At 34.2% G+C, this 18352-nt stretch overlaps 1 protein-coding gene and 1 non-coding gene across 3 annotated transcripts in view; one reads left to right on the forward strand and one right to left on the reverse strand.

Moving 5' to 3' along the window:
- LOC129943098 (ras association domain-containing protein 8) overlaps positions 1–18352 on the forward strand; it is a 447741-nt gene that overhangs the window by 216057 nt on the left and 213332 nt on the right. The gene's annotated exons all lie outside the window — the stretch shown is intronic.
- Trnap-ugg (transfer RNA proline (anticodon UGG)) lies at positions 10108–10179 on the reverse strand. Its single transcript has one exon. It is a non-coding gene; the product is annotated as a tRNA-Pro (tRNA).

The raw sequence follows: 18352 nt of genomic DNA on the forward strand, positions 1-18352 counted from the left end.
ATTCACTTTGTTATAATTATATAGCTTATGTCTACTGTCTATAACCTTCAGCTTGATGAAATGGTTATTAATGAGATTGTGGTCTGAGAATACCACATATATATTGATCCTTCTAATTCAGAGCTTCGTTAATGCTACAGTTTCCTGTTGAGAATGGGGCAATGGCGGATCCACGGGGGGGGGGTCGTAGGGGTCATGAACCCCCCTGGGAGATAATTTGTTTGCTTTTTTGTAAGAATTCCCTTCAATTCAAAACTAATCGTATTGCGTTAACGGATATGACCCCCATTATATTTTTTATTATTTTTTTTTTCTATATGAAAACAACATTTGTATTTTACTTCCTTAAACTTTGTTGCTAAAAGTACTACTTTTGACTGGAGGTTGGACCAGGAACATAATATGAATCAGATATTCAGCCCTATTCCAAAAACACAGCACAAATTCATCAACTTTTGACCAATTGACGATCCAGGGGGGGGTCATATGAGCCAAAAAGCTTATACAGCCAAAAAGCTAATACAGTTAAGTTGTATAAGTAAAGATTTCATTTAAAGATTTATTAGTAATTTAACGACATTCACCAAAAAGTGGTTTGCTGTCAAAAACAACTCAAATTTTTATTTTCGCTAAATTTAGAACTTGAAAAAACTTTAGCCATGCTTTAAATTATTTTCATAAAAAATGTCTCTAAGAAAAAGAACAAATATTCAAGTTCTTAAGAAGAAACCTTGAATAAGAGATCATCAATTTTGTATTAAATTGCCTTTGAATTCCTTAAACTAGCCTTCAATTTTATTATTACATTTTTTTGACACACATAAATAGTGATTATTGAAGTGATTTTTACTGCGACATTTAGGAACTATATAGCAAGTTTTGAATTAGTAAACAATTTCAAACTAGAGTTTTTAATCAAATATGACATTACGACGGTAGAGAAGTCGAAAAAAGTGGGTACCTAGATTCCTTCCGTCTGTCTTTCTTGGCCCCTACAGTCCAAACAAGTTCTGATTGAAATTAAGATTTTCAGCTGATTAGTGTAAGGAATTTTTATCATTTCATTAAAACAAAAAATAACAGCAGTGCCCACACAATTTTTTTCTGTTGAATACAAAAGACCTTAAAAAATTAAATAAATCTACTTTTTGAAGTGAATTTGCTTTGGATGCTCTAGAACTGAGATTCAAACATAAATTTCAATAATACAAATGTCCCAAAAAATCAAGTGACACTTTTGTTAAACTAATAGCTAAGTGAAAATCTATTGATATAAAAGCTTTGAAACGTGTAATTTGTGAGTGCTACAAAACTTTTCTTACCAACTTATTTGTTTACTTACCTTACTTTGTTTTTATTTAATTTTTTTAGATAAATTATGTTCTTAAATACAACTATTTCCTTGAATTCAAGAACCAAACATTTTTGTCTCTACAATTTTTAAGGTTTGGTTGACGCCTTTATAAAATCCAAATACGAGTAAGCAGATTGATAACGATAGCAATAAGAGATTCCCGGAAATTGAGTTCGAAAAAATTACGTCTAAAAAAGCCCGAGATTTTTACATTCAGATCCTCTCTCATTTACTGGATTTTTAATTTTTTGCAGCCTTCTTCGCATTAATAGAAATGAAAACAAGAAAAGTGTGTTTTGTTTTTGGAAAAAGCAACGTTTCAAAACAATTTCCTACATTTCTACGCGAAATGCATCAAAAACCATCTAAGCTATTGTATTTTAGTTCTTAAATATGGCATATTTAGACAACTGTTCGAATCTTGGAATGCTTTCATATGCGAGTGTTCTAAATAATTTGATAGCTAAAGTTGTCATTTTAGCAATTATTAAATTTTGTTAGCATCCTTTACAAAACATAATTTTTAAGCGGTGAGTAAATACACATCTAAGTGTGTGACCCCCCCCTGATGAAAAGTCTGGATCCGCCCTTGGAATGGGGCCTAACAAAAATTCGTCACCCATGAGAGGTAACCCTTGAGTATTAAAAAACATTTTTCAATCCATTGAAAATAAATTCTTTCATGTTTTAAGATTTCGCTCTTCTTTTCACCAAGTCTATTGTCTATGTCAACAAGCCAGCGATGATTGATGAACTTCGTACGAATATCGAACGTGAAATTGCAGCATTATCGGCCGATTTATGTTGAAAAGAAATCGAGTTCCATAAATAATGGTATCAAACGTACTTTCACAGGAATAAAGAATTTTATTGATATCCAAAACAGTTTTTGTTTTATTAAAAAAAAAAAGTTTTAGCACTTTTTATGAAAAACACGATATAAAAAGTTTTATCACTTTTTATGAAAAACACGATATAAAAAGTTTTAGCACTTTTTATGAAAAACACGATATAATATAGGTGATAATCGAATCTGACTGTCATGTGAAATACATTAACCTTGAAAGAACCTGAGACATTTTTGCTTAAACAAAACAATTTTTGGTCTTATGCGAATTCGTAGTATCAAACAAATTTATTGAAATAAGTTTATGTAATTTTTACGAATGCAATATACTTGCCAAATAAGTAAAAATAGAAACCTAGAGTTATTTAATGTAAAAAAATCATATTGAATAAATATAAAAAATAAATTAGGTGGCGCAACAGTTCCAAGAGAACCAGGGCCAAGCGGCCTACAGCTCTCAATGATTTCCGAGTAATGTCAGAGATGTAGGAGACTTACAATTTATGTACCTTATCCGAATGGCTAAACATTAACAGCCAAATTAATAAACGTGGAATTTAATGGACTAAGTTCAAAATGTTATGAATAAAACAAAACTCCTACTAAGAGACGACCCACACTGACAACTTTAAATCCCGTCTGTCGATTTCTCTTCCTTAAAAGTTTGGGTTAAAAAAGTTGTTACTTGAATTATTCTTAAAAATTTTAAAATTACCAACAATATTTTTCATATAAAGAAATAGTTTAGTTTAAAAATCTATTTTTTTGAATAGAATTTAAGTCGAAAACAAATGTTTACCAATTTTAGTAGCCTTTCTTAAGTTTTTACAAATTGGATGAATGAAATTAACTTGAGAGATACATATCAAGAACCGAATACCAATTCTTAGAATATTTGCTTACTTTTTTATGTAGATTTTATTTTTTTATGGAATTTTATAAAACAAAACTACTGAATATTGAAACCAATATTTTCTGTGAAGTACAAAAGTTTGAAGACAATATTTTTAATTTCTGAAAAGCTATTTGAGTCGAAAGTATTTTTTTAACAAGTTTTAGTATTAGGTTTTTATTTTTTGTTAAAAAACCGTCAATTAGATTTTTATCAAAATTTTACTGAATGTAGAAAACAATATTTTTTTAAATATAAAAGTAGTTTAAAGCCAATCTCTCAAAGTTTTGAAAAGATATTTAAGTTGATGATCAATTTTTAGGAACATTTAGAAATGTTTTTGTTGTTTTTTTTTTTTGTTAAAAAACTGTCAATTCGATTTTTCTTAAAATGTTACCAGATGTTAAAAACAGTATTGTTCGTTGCACAAAATTGTTTTGGAAATAAAATAATTTCTTATTCGAAGAATTTTCGAGGTGACAATGGTATCACGTTACAATATATTATAAACAATTATTTTTAATCTGACAAATCGAACCCATTACAATAACTTCCTATGGGAAGTTAAAAATTAGGTGGCGCAACAGTTCCAAGGGAACCAGGGCCTAGCGGCTTACTACTCTCAACAATTCCCGTGTGCGAATAATGTGAGAGATGGAGGGCGCCTACAGTTTATATGCCTAATCTGAACGGCTAGGTCTTATTCAATGGACTAAGTTCAAAATACTAAGTGACGTTTACTTAGAAGGTGAATTAGGAATAAGATCCGAAAGTGTCAAACGTATTCTGAAATAAAAAAAAGTGAATTAGTCGAGTTTTTAAAATAGTTCCAAATTTTGGACAATCCGCCATAAGCCAAGAGAAAAAGAAAAATATACAAAACCAGGTATGATCCAGCGCAAGTGCTAAGCGAGGAGGATTTCAGGAAGAAATTAGGTTTTTTAAGGAAAATATGAGAAAACTTATTGCGGTTGTTGAAGATGATCTAAATGGGGACACAAGAGGTGGACGTATTCCTGTCGGTTTGCAAGTTATGGCTTCCATCTAAATTAACGAAGTTTATAAAAATGTCAACATTAATTATAATTACAATTATCTATAGACAATATTGGATTTTCGAATAAGATTTCTTTTTTTTAATTATTGTAGATTAAACAAAATCAAAACTGCACACCGACGATGTGCCGCGAAAATTATTATGACACTTTACGAGAAACGTCAATCGATAAACAGGTGAAAGAATTCACCAAAGGGAGCAATAAAAGTATTGCCAGCACGGTAGTTCAGCTTAAAGCCTAGTACATACTTCCTCGTGAAGTGAACGTTCGCCAGTGGAGAAAGTGAACTTTTGACATTGCTCACTGGTACACACTTGTGAGTACACGTTGTGAACATGAACAAACCAAATGTCAAAGCTTCACCAACAGTTCCCGTACATTTTGCACGTGAATTGCCCGTGAACGAAAACTCTCCACTTTGTTCTCCACTCAGCTTCACGAGCAAGTTCACGGGTGAACCAAAAACTGAAATTTGTATGGGTTCAAGAGATGGTTCACAAGGTGAATATTTTATTAATCGAGGTGATCAATAAAATTGATATCAAAATGATATAGAAATACGAAGGGGTGAATTTCACCAAGTCGTATTGATTACCATGGGCGCCAGGACTTTTTAATTGAAGTTTACTAAAATCAAGAGCTGAAAATTTAGTCCTCAAATCAAATTACGAAATAAAAGAAAGGTTTTATTTTCCAAATGGGAAATTTAAGTTAAGTTTTATTGCCTCGAAAACCCTGTCCGAAGCCGGGATTAAAAACAAGGATCTTTTATTAAAGAGAAAGATACAAATTGAATTATTGAGATTTACAGGTCAATTCTCGATAAATGTTTTGCATACAAAATTATGAATATAATGATATAAATAGATAAAAGAAGCCACTCGAAGAAACTTTTTTCGACAGGAAAAAAAATCAAAAGCGGTAAACGCGTCGCGCAATGTCGGGAAATTAATATTTCGACTCGAAGGTAAAAAGGACGAATTAGAGAAAAAAAATGAAGGAGACCAAAAAGTAATATTCTTAGAAAAAAAAAGAAAAAACTATACTTAGCTTTTGCGACTTCCCCAAAAGCTATCGTAGTCCTTTCTCGACAATTTTTCGCATTACCGAGTATCTTCACGCACTCGATTTCGGTTAAGAAAAAACTACTTATGTCGTGTTGAAGGAAGTCGGTAGCCGAGCCTATAATTAAAATCAGCCATACTAAGTTAAAGTTGGTGTGACTTTCCTACACATATTATTGGGCATGGGTATCGTCTTCATGTCTTTGAAGATATTATTAGGCCAATATGTGAACTAACCGTAGCACAGTTCGTTGGTGTGGGACCGTTTCGCACACTTTGGTTAAACCTGTTAAATTTGCTTTCCCAGTAAAAATTGTTAGGGGTGGTTAGCAAAAAGGGAAATGAAACTTGTTGTAAAATTTACCACAACATTACATAAGTGGATTTCCTGGTTTTATTAGTAAAATTCACAAATCTATATATATAAAAATCAATGCCACTTTTCGTTGTAATGTTATAACTTAACAATGGCTTTACCGATTTGTCTAATTTTGGTCTTAAATTATTCGTGGAAGTACAGAGAAGGTTTGTACGTAGAGAAAATTAAAAAAAAATCTTGAAAAGGTGTAAATTCAACATCTTTCTATACTCCCATATACAATCAATTTGTACTAATACTTAAAGAAATCCAGATTTGTTGATTAACTTGGAAAAGTACAACGAAGCTGTAATAATAATTGAAGATATGTGTCTAACGATTGTAAATAAAGCACTGGCACAATTGGGAAAGACCGCACTAAATCGTGAGATACATGAATTTTTGATCGTGAATTGCAACGTGAGCAGGAGTTCAATTCTAATGATTTACGTTTATTTGTAGAATCGAATATAACGAAATAAAATATTCAACAAAAACATGTGCCGTTTCCAATAACACAGGTGGACTTTATTTTTTGGATGCACCTGGTGGTACAGGCAAAACTTTCGTTGTATCATTGATTTTAGCGACTATTCGATTAGAACAGAAAATTGAATTGACACTTGCATCTTCGAGAATTGCTGCTACATTATTAAAAGGTAGTCGAGAAATTCTACTATGGCAAAAGTTCTGCTATTAACGTCAATTATTTGATAGGATTAGTGCATAATGGCAAATAAAAAATCAATAGAAGCATTTAATCAAACAATGCAAGATTTACTCGGTAATCAACAGCTGTTTTGGTCGTGCTCTGATATTGCTGGCCGGGGACTTTCGTCAAACATTGCCTGTCATTTCTCGATCAACTTCTACTAATAATATAAACGCCTGTTTGAAGTTATCAGTTCTTTGGAGATATTTACGAAAAATGACACTGAACTTTAAAATGCGTATTCACCTTCATAATGATGCTTAAGTTATCAAAACAATTGTTATAAATTGGTCATGAAAAAATACCAATCGACAGTACCAACGGATTGATCACTTTACAGAACAATTTTTGTACAATTACGCAATCTATAGATGAGTTGATATAATGTGTTTTTCCGAATATTCTTCAGAATTAGTTAAATCTTGATTGGTTGAGAGAACGCACCATTTTAGCACCGAAAAACATTCATATCAATGCCATTAATTTTCAAAATCAAGCAAAACTGCCAGGTGTAGTCACGGCATATAAATCAATTGACGGTATTATGAAACAAGTTTAGGCAATGAGTTATTCAATTGAATTTTAAAATTCATTAGAACCGGCTGGTATACCACCGACCGCATAGCTTGAATCTGAAACACTTCATGTTTGTGGTGTCACTTTAGAGGAATCATGTTTTTCACATGACCAACTTTATGTTGCCTGTTCCAGCTGTTTTAGACTAACCCATTTAGACCCACCATAGTAAGAGTGCCCAATTCATTTTTATTTTTTAGTTTTTACTCTTTGCTGATAAATATAATATAAGCAATATATTATTTGGGTCATTTGGACTTTTAAATAGCTAGCAATTTAAAATATTTTTTTGTTTGAATAAATGAACTTAATAATCATTTTTTTTTTATTACTATGCCTTATACGTAGCGTAGCACGTACCGAGCCGCTAGTAAATTATATTATATTCCTACATAGATATGTTTACAAATTATCACAATTTACTGTCAAAATCCATACGAAAAAAAAAACAAATCTGTGGAGGTTAGGTTAGGGTAGGTAGTCTGTAGAACTTTGTGGACATTTCAAGTTACCAAACAGGAATCGTAAAAATTGTAGTAGATTTTCTTAAGGGATTTCTGGTAAACGTCACTTTACTGTTTCACGAACATTTTGATTTTATTTATGGAATTTTTAACCTACAGCTTAACTTTTATTCTCTGGATAAGATTTTTTATCATGGGGGGGTCACGCACTTTACATATAGACGAGTTTTTACTTACCGCTTAAAAATGTTCTTTAAAGAAGGCTAACAAAATTTAAATAACATAATACCCATCCTACCAACAACTTTAGTTATTAAATTATTTAAGAACGCTATCGTCTAGCAAGGTATAGTGTAAATATTGAATTTAGTAGACTTTCTTTATATGAAAGCATACCTAAAGATTCTACCAGTTTTCTTAATATGCCATATTTAAGAGCAATAGTTTTTATTGCTTTCATGAAGAAATGTACGAAATTGTTTTGAAATTTTGCATTTTTCCAAAAAATTATATTCTTTTTTGTTGCCATTTATAATTATGCCAAAAACGCAACAAAAATTCAAAAACCCAGAAAACGAGAAAGAATCTATCAAGAAATGTCTGTTTTTTTTTTTGAAGCAGTTTTTTCTAGAGTCTATTATTACTATCGCTACTAGTCTGCTTAGATTGGAGCTAATGCTTCATCTTAAAGGAGTCAACAAAACTTTAAAAATATAGGGGTTTAAATGTTTGGTTTTTGAATTTATGGAAATAAGTGCATTTAAGTACATAATTTCTTTGAATATAAAATGAAAACAAACTAAGCTAAACAAATAAGCTGGCAATAAACTTTCGTGTGGCAGTCACAAATTACACGTTTCGGAATCTCTTTTCACTTCAGTTCTCAAGAGATTCAAAGCTTTTATATTAATAGATAAATCTCAGTTTTAGAACATCTAAAGCAAATTCCCTTTAGATTGGATGTAGATTTCTTTAATTTGGTACGACCTTAAAAGTTTTATTCAACAGAAAATCAATTTAAAAAGTAATATATTGCCCGGCTGCAATACCTGCAGACATTTTCGATCATCAAAAATCATCATCAGTTTGAAAGATTATTGAAATATGATAAAGTTCTTGCAAAAATTTTAAAGCAAAATAACGGCTTTATCAGGGGTACCCTTCTGGAGCAATACCAAAATATGTTTTTCTTGTAAAAAAAAGCCAAATTGAGAAAAAAATTAGAGAAAGTTCTAAAAAAATGTATCAGTTCATTTCTGAAAATTTGTATGGGGACTCTTATTTTTAGTTTTAAAATATGAAAAAAAACCCAGTGGTTTATGCTTTAGGGGCCAGGACAGACAGAAAGGCAGATGGAATGAGGGACCCACTTTTTTATAACTATTCTAACATCGTATACATATTTCCTATGTGTCGCAAGTAAAAATCACTTCAATGTCCAAGTGTCCATACAAAAAAAAATGGAATTGAAATTGTAGATCTCTTATACAAGGTTTCTTCTAACAAACCTGAATCTTTGCTCTTTTTCTTGGAAACAAATTGTATGATAATAATTTAAAGCATTACTCAAGTTACAAACATTTTAAATGTTTTTGACAACAAACCACTTTTTGGTAAATGTCGTTAAATTACTAAGAAATCTTTACTTACACAACCTAATTGCATAAGCTTTATGGCTTATGTATATGAGCCCCCTGGATCGTCCATTGGTAAAAATTTGATGAATTTGTGCTAAGTTTTTGGAATAGGGCTGAATGTCAGATTCATTTATGTTCTTGGTCCAGCCCTCAGTTAAAAGTGGTACTTTTTGCAACAAAGTTTAGAAAGTAAAATACAAATTTTGTTTCCATATACAAAAAATAAAAAAATAAAAAAATAATAGGGGTCATATCCATGACCATTACGACCCCCCTGTGGATCTGCCATTGGGTTTAGTAAAGTCGAGGAATAAAGGTGGAATAAGCGTCTTTTATTAATTCTACTGCAAAATTTGAATTGGCACACGCAGGACTTGAACGTCCTACGAACAAACAGTCGAACAAATTATCACACTGAATATAATTTTAATTCTTCCGGTTTAGTTTATATTCGCCTTACCACATTTAATACCTTGATGTCATTGTTGCAAAAAAAGTGTTCCATCAAGTAAGCACTTGAAAATTCTTTGTTTTCATTTTCATGCTTTTTAAATATTATCATGAATTTTTGTCATTTATCATATTGAATTGATTTTAACCTTCAATGTAGGCGGTACATTGATTTATTAAATTTTTAGATGTGTGCGTTTAAAATGACGTTTCAGCTTTTAGGCAAACCGGAATGACAGCTAGTTGTCAGGTCATCACATGGAGTGCCTTTGATGCAAACGATTGTTACACCTGAGCTACATTGTGTTCAGGTAGTAAACGTATTGGTCAGTATTTTGCTTAAGAATTTCGGTGCGTTCAATGTTGTGCTAGATAAGGTTCAAGTGAATTTTAAGATACATACCTTATTGAACGGGTTTGATATCTAAATGATTTACAGGGCTGGCAAAAATAAAAACAACATTCAGGTGGCCACAAAAGGTAAGCAAACAAACTTTTACAATTTGAAATCAATTTTCAAGCTCCTTCAAATTCAAACATACGAATACTGGAAAATCTGAGATACCTTTGGATTTCTTTTTTGACATCTAAACTGTTCTTTTGCACTGAGATTGCAAGCAGCCTTTATATTGTTAAATTAAGATCCATATCGTTAAAAATAAAATTAAAAAAAAAGAAAACAAATAAAAAGCAATGGGCTCAACCGGGATTTGAACCCGGGACCTCTCGCACCCAAAGCGAGAATCATACCCCTAGACCATTGAGCCGCTTGTAAGTTCATTGTTAATTTAAATACAAAACCATTTCTTTTACAATTTTCAAGACCTTAAGTTCTCATGGAACATGAACATTGAACATGGATCTGCTGTGGCACTAGTATTTTCACCCCATAGTTAAATCTAACAGAATAAGTTCCTTTACGACTGCCCAAGTCATTCGTCTCCATGAGATTTAGACAGGGTCCTTAAAATGTTACTCGATTATGCATTAAAAAATTTTTTCGATTTCCAGTAATCGGGAAAATGAATATTTTTAAAAATATTCGAACAAACGAGAAATCAGTATTTCGAGAATTACCTTATTTGAGAATTGGTGACAAAATCCTTAGAATATTCTGTAATTCTCATCCGATATCAGATGTGTTTTTGAGGAGAACCTAAGAAAAATTATTGAAGGTGAATAGAGAGGGTTTGAAAGGAAACCTAAATCCCTTGTAGAATGTTTGCCGACATTGCGTAATAGATCGTTCCACAAGCGAGTTGGTCGGTGATACACATACCGAGAATAACGAGAGTCTCATTAATGCAAGTGTCATTCATGGATTATGGCAAGGAGGTTATACCTACATATCTCATTTAAACGATACAAGACAGCATTGGGAATTCGAAGCATTAAGTTTTGCACGGTTTTTATTCCCCATTGAACAATGCTGTTTAAGTCGGAATTTAATGAGCTTATCATATTTTTTCGTTGCATTTCTACATCCGAAGAAGCGGGACGTGAGTCTGAAAACGAATATAATAAGGAAACAATTTATTGGATTAGAAGTTGAGAAAGAGTGCTGGAGATAGAACAGACCCCTGGGGCACACCCTCATTTATATTGTGGTTTTCAGACTTGAACCGATTTAATACTGAAGGCTTTTCCATCTACCTTTTTTTTTTCAACTAGTGTGTTGCTGGTTTGTGGAGAGAAGAAAAGCGTGGATTAGGATAAGTCGGTTACGTAGTAAAACTACCACACCACCGTGGCAGGGACATCTGGAAAAGAAAGAGGAACACCAGGAAAAATGGACAGAGTATCTACTCCCGAGAATGCGGCCTGCTTGCTGTGCGCACTGTTAGCTCGTCGGATGTGGGGGGATATTTTTCCCGGAAGTAAACGTCACCAGCAGCCAAAAACATAAATCAGGCCGGTTTACTCAAAACAAAACTCACAATTTGACGCGGACGGACGTTCACCACCTCAAGGGCACTGCCGGTGTTATTGTAGTGTGGCCTTTACCCACCCAACCATGAAAATCCTTCGCCCATGTTTAGATTTTCCCAATACATGGCAATTTCCGTGTTCCGGTTATCCCATCTTCAAAAAATTAACCATAGACTTTAATTTATTTAAAATATAAATAATAATAACGGGAGAAAGAAAAAACTTTACGTGACCCAGCGATGTTTCCGTAGTAAAAATTGGCGGTACCCTTTTTGGTCCTACTAGGTGACAAAATTCTAACAACACTAACACCATATTCGCTACCTACAACGAGCTCTTTGAAGGCGGTATGTATATCAGGGACAAAAAAACAACTATGTATCGCGGCCTTAAACAAACATCGACGGAAACACTACCTCGCCCTTACAATTTAAAAAAAATTTAAAGATTGAGAAAAGACAGTTATATATAAAAAACTAAATATAATAAATAAACACAAAATAAACTTCAACGCTACTTTTACATATTTTAATGATATAGGTCAAGCACATTTTTCTTGGCTTATTGTCGATTTTGGAAATCTAGCTCGATTTCCAATTTTTTGGGCGTGTCTGTAAGGATAGCAGTTTTGCGCTACTTCCTTCCCCGCCTTGTTTGAGTCTTGGTCCAGCTTTTGGAAAAGGAAGAACTTCTTGAGGTGAAAAAGGGATTTGTGCCGATGTACTTGGTGACTGCATGGGTTTTGAAGGTTGGAGATTCTAGAATTCTATCAGTAATAGACGGTGGGAAAGCTTCTTTTACAATGCTGGGAATATTGTGGATGGACATGGTCTTTTTAGGATTAGTTCGAATCCAAGTATCTACTGCTGGCGTTAATCATTTTTTTGAATGGCCCATATACTGCCCGGTCAAGGGGCTGTAGTTTGTGGATGCAATGGGGCGGAACTGATAGCAGAACGATTCCGTTGCATTTTCAAAAATCAAGACATTTAATGGATAAATGTGACTCATGATTGTCGAGCAAGAGCAAACATTTATTCACTTGTGTTGGTTTTGCCCGTCTCTTAAAATGCTCGAGAAAAACCAAAAACTCTATTTTTTGCATCCATCCACTAGCGTTACCTGCTCCCATTGATCCCACCGGTCCATCTCTAACGATGTGTTCATGATACCGTTTTAATGGAAATACAAAAAAAAGGTGGTGTATGACCTCCTTGTGCATTGATTGCGATGTCAGATGTAATGGCACCAACTTGTTTTGTTCCGCGTTTGGCTAACACACGGTTTGCTTTTTGGACTGTTGTTATTCCAGTCTCATCTGCGTTCCATATGTCCCGTGGCTCGAACTTATACCGGTCCATAACCTCCGTAAGCTTGTCAAAAAACTTGTTGATATTTGTCTCATTAAAACTTGTTGCACGAGCTAAACTTGTTGCTTGAGGACTGCGGAGAGACAACATTGAATGTCTTTTTAAAAAGCCGGAAAACCACTCCATGCTAACTAGCTCATTCTCATGCCACTTAGTTGGGAATAGCTTATTATGTTTTGCTGCCATTTGGTAGGATAGACGCCTAACCTCTTTTGGTGCAAGTCCATAGAACAAATTGGATGAAGAAATAACGTAATTCTCGAGGTCATTTTGCTCCTCTACAAAACACCCGTTTTGCACTGCGATAGCCAACTTTAGTAGAGGGATTGCCCCTTAAATTTTGTGTATGTACCGGACAAGAGTTACATAGCAGAGAGCGGACTGTTTTGCGGCGGTCCTTACACTCTTGTTCTTCTTTAGAACTTCCTCAGCGCCCTATTTATAAAAATGGCGAGGAGGAATAGGTAAAGAACATATAAAAGAATGTTTAAGTAGAAACTTACTTACTAAATATTGATATTTAACACTTTTTTTATTCAAAAATCTGGCGGACAAAAAAAATAGGGCACTTTTTCTTTCTTTTGACTGTGGCACTTGCGACAAGTGATAAGGAAAGGAGAAAGTCAATTTGCTTACAGAACTGCGTACCAGAAAATGCTCTAACGCATTAATACAGGCTGTAAATGGGCTTGTTACTTTCATGACGTGTTACTTTTGTCCCCGGTCTCCCCTACACTTATCTTATCTTGATTCTTCTCCAGCGCACCATCCAGCAACTGGAAGTCTTCCAGCTCGGTGCCGGAGTCAGTTGGCCTTGGGCAATTTACCCCTTCAAACCAAGAAAGGATGGTGATCATCGGGCAGAAAGGCCGTGGTATTGATACCACAATAGAATCACCGGCCCAAAATAAAATTTGCGTGGCGGTTCAGAGTTGTTTCATCAACTTGGGACCGCCAAAACTCATAAGTAGAACGTCGCCTAAGTTTAAAATTGTAGTTTTAGCCACTTTTTTATATTCAGAGTAAAACATATAAACTATTAAACTCACCAACACTAAGGTTACACTTTTCTTGCCTTGGCTATCCTATTTCAGGCACTATATCAGGTTTTTTCTTGATGGTATTTTAGGATGTTACACAGACCACAGACAAACTGAAAAACGCACCGAATACGTAGTTCTTTGTACAAATTTTTCTTTATTTTTTCTCAGCGCGCGACTTTACCTTGTCGTTGAAAGTTTCTCTTGAATAGTACGTGTGGATACGGTTCTACTTCGAAAATACCATATTTCCCGATACCTCCTCTGTTATTATTCGGATATCATCCGATTTAACGTTGATTTGAAGCTGACAAATAGATGGAGTTATCCAACAAAATCAAGACCCTAATTTTATCACATTCGTCGTACAACATCAATCTCGGGCCATTTCAAACTTATAAACAACTTTACATCTCATTACAAACCGTCACTGCCACTACAACGAATACCAACCTAAAACGTAGAAAGAGGACGAAAGACCTCCACTGTCACATACTAAACGATCTCATGTATCAGCTGTTTGAGATGCGTCATCAACAATGTTAACGGAAGTATGTATTCTTGAATAAGATACTCTTTGGTTCTAAGGTTGAGAATAAGATAATCTCTGGTTCTAAGGTTGAGAATTGAACATGCAGAGGAAATATGGCTGCGAGATTGGGTAAGTAACAAAAAAAAAATATTTTAATTCAAACTTTATTCCTTTTTCTTAATATTATGTTATTTTAGCAGGCCCCAGGAGACGGCTGCCGGCATCGCCCCAGCCGTTCACAACAAGTGGTTATTTCGTAAATGGTAATACTTAACTCATAAGTCATAACTCATGACAGATAATTAGTTCTATCATTCCGCTGAACGAATATGGTTGTGTATACGCTTCAACAACGCTGGGAACAACGCTTAGAGAAGATGCTGATTTTGCCAAAAAAAAATCATCTTTTCAGATGAAGCTCATTTCGATTTTGTCGGGTATGTAAACAAGCAAAATTGTAGTATTGGGGGCACAGAAAACATGAACGCAACATTGAAAAGCCGATACACCCAAAACGAGTCACCGTTTGGTGCGTATTTTGGCAAAGATAATTGGGCCATTTTTCTTCGAAAATGAGCAAAGAGTGGACGCTACAGTCAATGGGGATCGTTATGGGGCTATGTTGAAAGAATTTTTGTTCAATTTAAGAGGACGATATTGGCAACATTTGGTTTCAACATTATCACAGTGTGTTGGATAGTGGAAAAAAATTGAAAACAAATGTTTACTGTCTTGTTTCCAAATAAGCCAAATTTAAGCTAACATTCCCGACAAAAAACATCTTAGAGGATTTTATGATAAAGCTCGCCCGCCAGCTTTAAGCGCAACTCTGAATGTAACATTAAGTGGCTCACTCAAAATAAAAGTAGACTATATAATAATATAATATGCGTCGCGTTCTAAATTAATAAACAAAAACGGTTTCATTTTTAATTGTTTCAGCATCTCTGATAAGCGCAGTTATTTTCAATGTTTTTTTTTTTTTAATTCGTTAACTGCAGTTGTAGGGTTTTAAATCAAGGTAAACATCGAGGTTATTATTGCGTAAAGAATGCTTTATTTGAATAGACCTACTTTTCGTGTGTCTGTACTTGTTCTGAAAATATGTTTCTGAAAATAAAGACAAGATTAAGATCTTTTAAGAAAAGTAAGATTCGTTTGAATTTACCTGCCTTTTTTCCTAATACAACGTATTTTTTTCATGCAATTTTAACAGAGAGCTTTTTGAGGTTTTTTGCAGTTGGTGCTAAGAAAAATAAATGTAGAAGGTATTTTGGAGCCTGAAAATGAAATTAAATTAAAAGGAACAATATTTTTTTTTGAAAAAACCAAAGACTGACTTGAACAACCACATACTCTTCGCATGAACATTGGGTGTCTTCAGAATATGTCCAAAAATCAAGCTTCGGAAAATAATCGCTGTAGACCAAAAAAAATGTTTGAATCATGTTGCAGCAAAACAAAGGATCAAAAAGTTGATGATTTGATCAGGACAAGGTCTGTCGAGAAATTAAGGTATGCAGTACATTTATCAGAGCTAAATTTATTAACTTCTGCTCATCGAGATGAAGAAAAGAAGAGTTCGACACCTGGAGTAGCCCTGTCATATATCTTGATCTCGATTTAACAGAGAGAAGCTATGAAACTATGAGAAAAACTGTTAACGTAATGCACAAGGACTGTTTTCTGAGCGTCTACGCATTAAGACAAGCCAAAATATGAATCCTTTCAAAATATACAGCCGCAGAAACATCAGCAGAAGTTTATTTTCAAGACTTATTGGAAAAAAATGCGCGAAGTATCTCTAAAAAAGTGAGTATTGGTAAGAACACACACGCTAAAAGGATCTGTAAATTAGGCTTCGATGGCAGTGGCAACCATAGCGCTTATAAAATTAAGTTTGACAATCCTGAAAACACGGAAGAGTATTTCTTCTTGATAGCTTTCGCTCCATTAAGGCTTATTGATAATGATTCAGGTGAATTCCTTTGAAAAAATGATCCGCCAGGTTCTATTTTGTAATTGTAGACTCGTTAAATTTGTATTCAGAAAAGAATGTTCTAAGGTTGTGAAAAAACAGGACGTTGCCATGCGAAATAAAATTAATTATAAATGGCCATAATATAACTATATCTTTTAAGTTTCATTCGAACGAATTCTGCGTCAAAATGTTTGCATTTGCGGTGCACTTCCAACCCGGAAAAATGTTTCGAGAGACCTCCAAATGAAGCCAATTACAGATTTGGCCTTTCTAGTCTTCATCTGTGGATAGGTACATTTGAGTGCATATTACATATCGCTTACAGATTTCCCTTTAAGAAATGGCACGTACAAAGAGACGAAAACAAAACCCTTTTTCAAATGGAGAAAAAAAGTATACAAATGGAATTCAATGTTTACCAACCTAGACAAGGATTTGGATCATTAAATTATGGCAACACTGCTCGAGCTTTCTTTTTGGAACCCACAAGAAGTTCAGAAATCACAAAGATTGGACAAACTTTAATTGAAAATGTATTAATCATTTTACGAGTGATCGCAACTGGAGCAGACATAGATCTTGAAAAATTTTAAATTTTAATATTTGAAACAAAAAAACTTTACTTAAACACATCTGACTAAGTGCGAGATTTTGACTGAGTAGAATGAAAGAATATGCAAAATGTAAATGATCAAGTCAGGTTTTTACTTCAAAACGTCAATCAGCTTTTTGAGAGGCATGTTCCTTTAAAAACCCTTCTCGATAGGCATACGGCTCCACCTTGGCTGAATAGCGACATCTCTCCTCTGATGTCACAACAAGATGCCGCCTACAGTCAATGGAGACGTAACAAACTGGAACACTTCCACAAATTGTATTGCAGACTGCGTAATCAAGTTGCCGTAATGGTCAAAACGGCAAAAAGACTTTATTATGAAAACAAACTTGGTTCTTTAACCTCTGGAAAAAAATTATGGATAAACCTGCATAAAATCGGTATTGGCAAACAATCTTAAAAGCCTGTTGGTGACGTTGATTGTGATGCACTCAACAAAAAGTTTACGTCCATGCCCTTAAATGTTGCTTCACCTATTCATTCCCTTACTGAGGAGCAACCAACTGCTATCAACAGCACTTTGAGTTTTATAAGAATACAAGAGGAAGACACTGTAGAGGCAATAATATCGATTAAATGTAATACTACTGGACCAAATGGACCCTAAGTTCTCGAGACTACTGCTTCTATCGGGTGATTTTTTTGAGGTTAGGATTTTCATGCATTAGTATTTGACAGATCACGCGGGATTTCAGACATGGTGTCAAAGAGAAAGATGGTCAGTATGCTTTGACATTTCATCATGAATAGACTTACTAACGAGAAACGCTTGCAAATCATTGAATTTTATTACCAAAATCAGTGTTCGGTTCTAAATGTGTTTCGCGCTTTACGTCCGATTTATGGTCTACATAATCGACCAAGTGAGCAAACAATTAATGCGATTGTGACCAAGTTTCGCACTCAGTTTACTTTATTGGACATTAAACCAACCACACGAATGCGTACAGTGCGTACAGAAGAGAATATTGCGTCTGTTTCTGAGAGTGTTGCTGAAGACCGTGAAATGTCGATTCGTCGCCGTTCGCAACAATTGGGTTTGTGTTATTCGACCACATGGAAGATTTTGAAAAAAACCGATTTTTTTTAAAACCGTATAAAATACAGCTCGTGCAAGAACTGAAGCCAAACGATCTGCCACAACGTCGAATTTTCAGTGAATGGGCCCTAGAAAAGTTGGCAGAAAATCCGCTTTTTTATCGACAAATTTTGTTCAGCGATGAGGCACATTTCTGGTTGAATGGCTACGTAAATAAGCAAAATTGCCGCATTAGGAGTGAAGAGCAACCAGAAGCCGTTCAAGAACTGCCCATACATCCCGAAAAATGCACTGTTTGGTGTGGTTTGTACGCTGGTGGAATCATTGGACCGTATTTTTTCAAAGATGTTGGACGCAACGTTACGGTGAATGGCGATCGCTATCGTTCAATGCTAACAAACTTTTTGTTGCCAAAAATGGAAGAACTGAACTT

Source organism: Eupeodes corollae, chromosome 1 (genome assembly GCF_945859685.1).
Source record: "Eupeodes corollae chromosome 1, idEupCoro1.1, whole genome shotgun sequence".
In the NCBI taxonomy this organism is placed as follows: domain Eukaryota; kingdom Metazoa; phylum Arthropoda; class Insecta; order Diptera; family Syrphidae; genus Eupeodes; species Eupeodes corollae.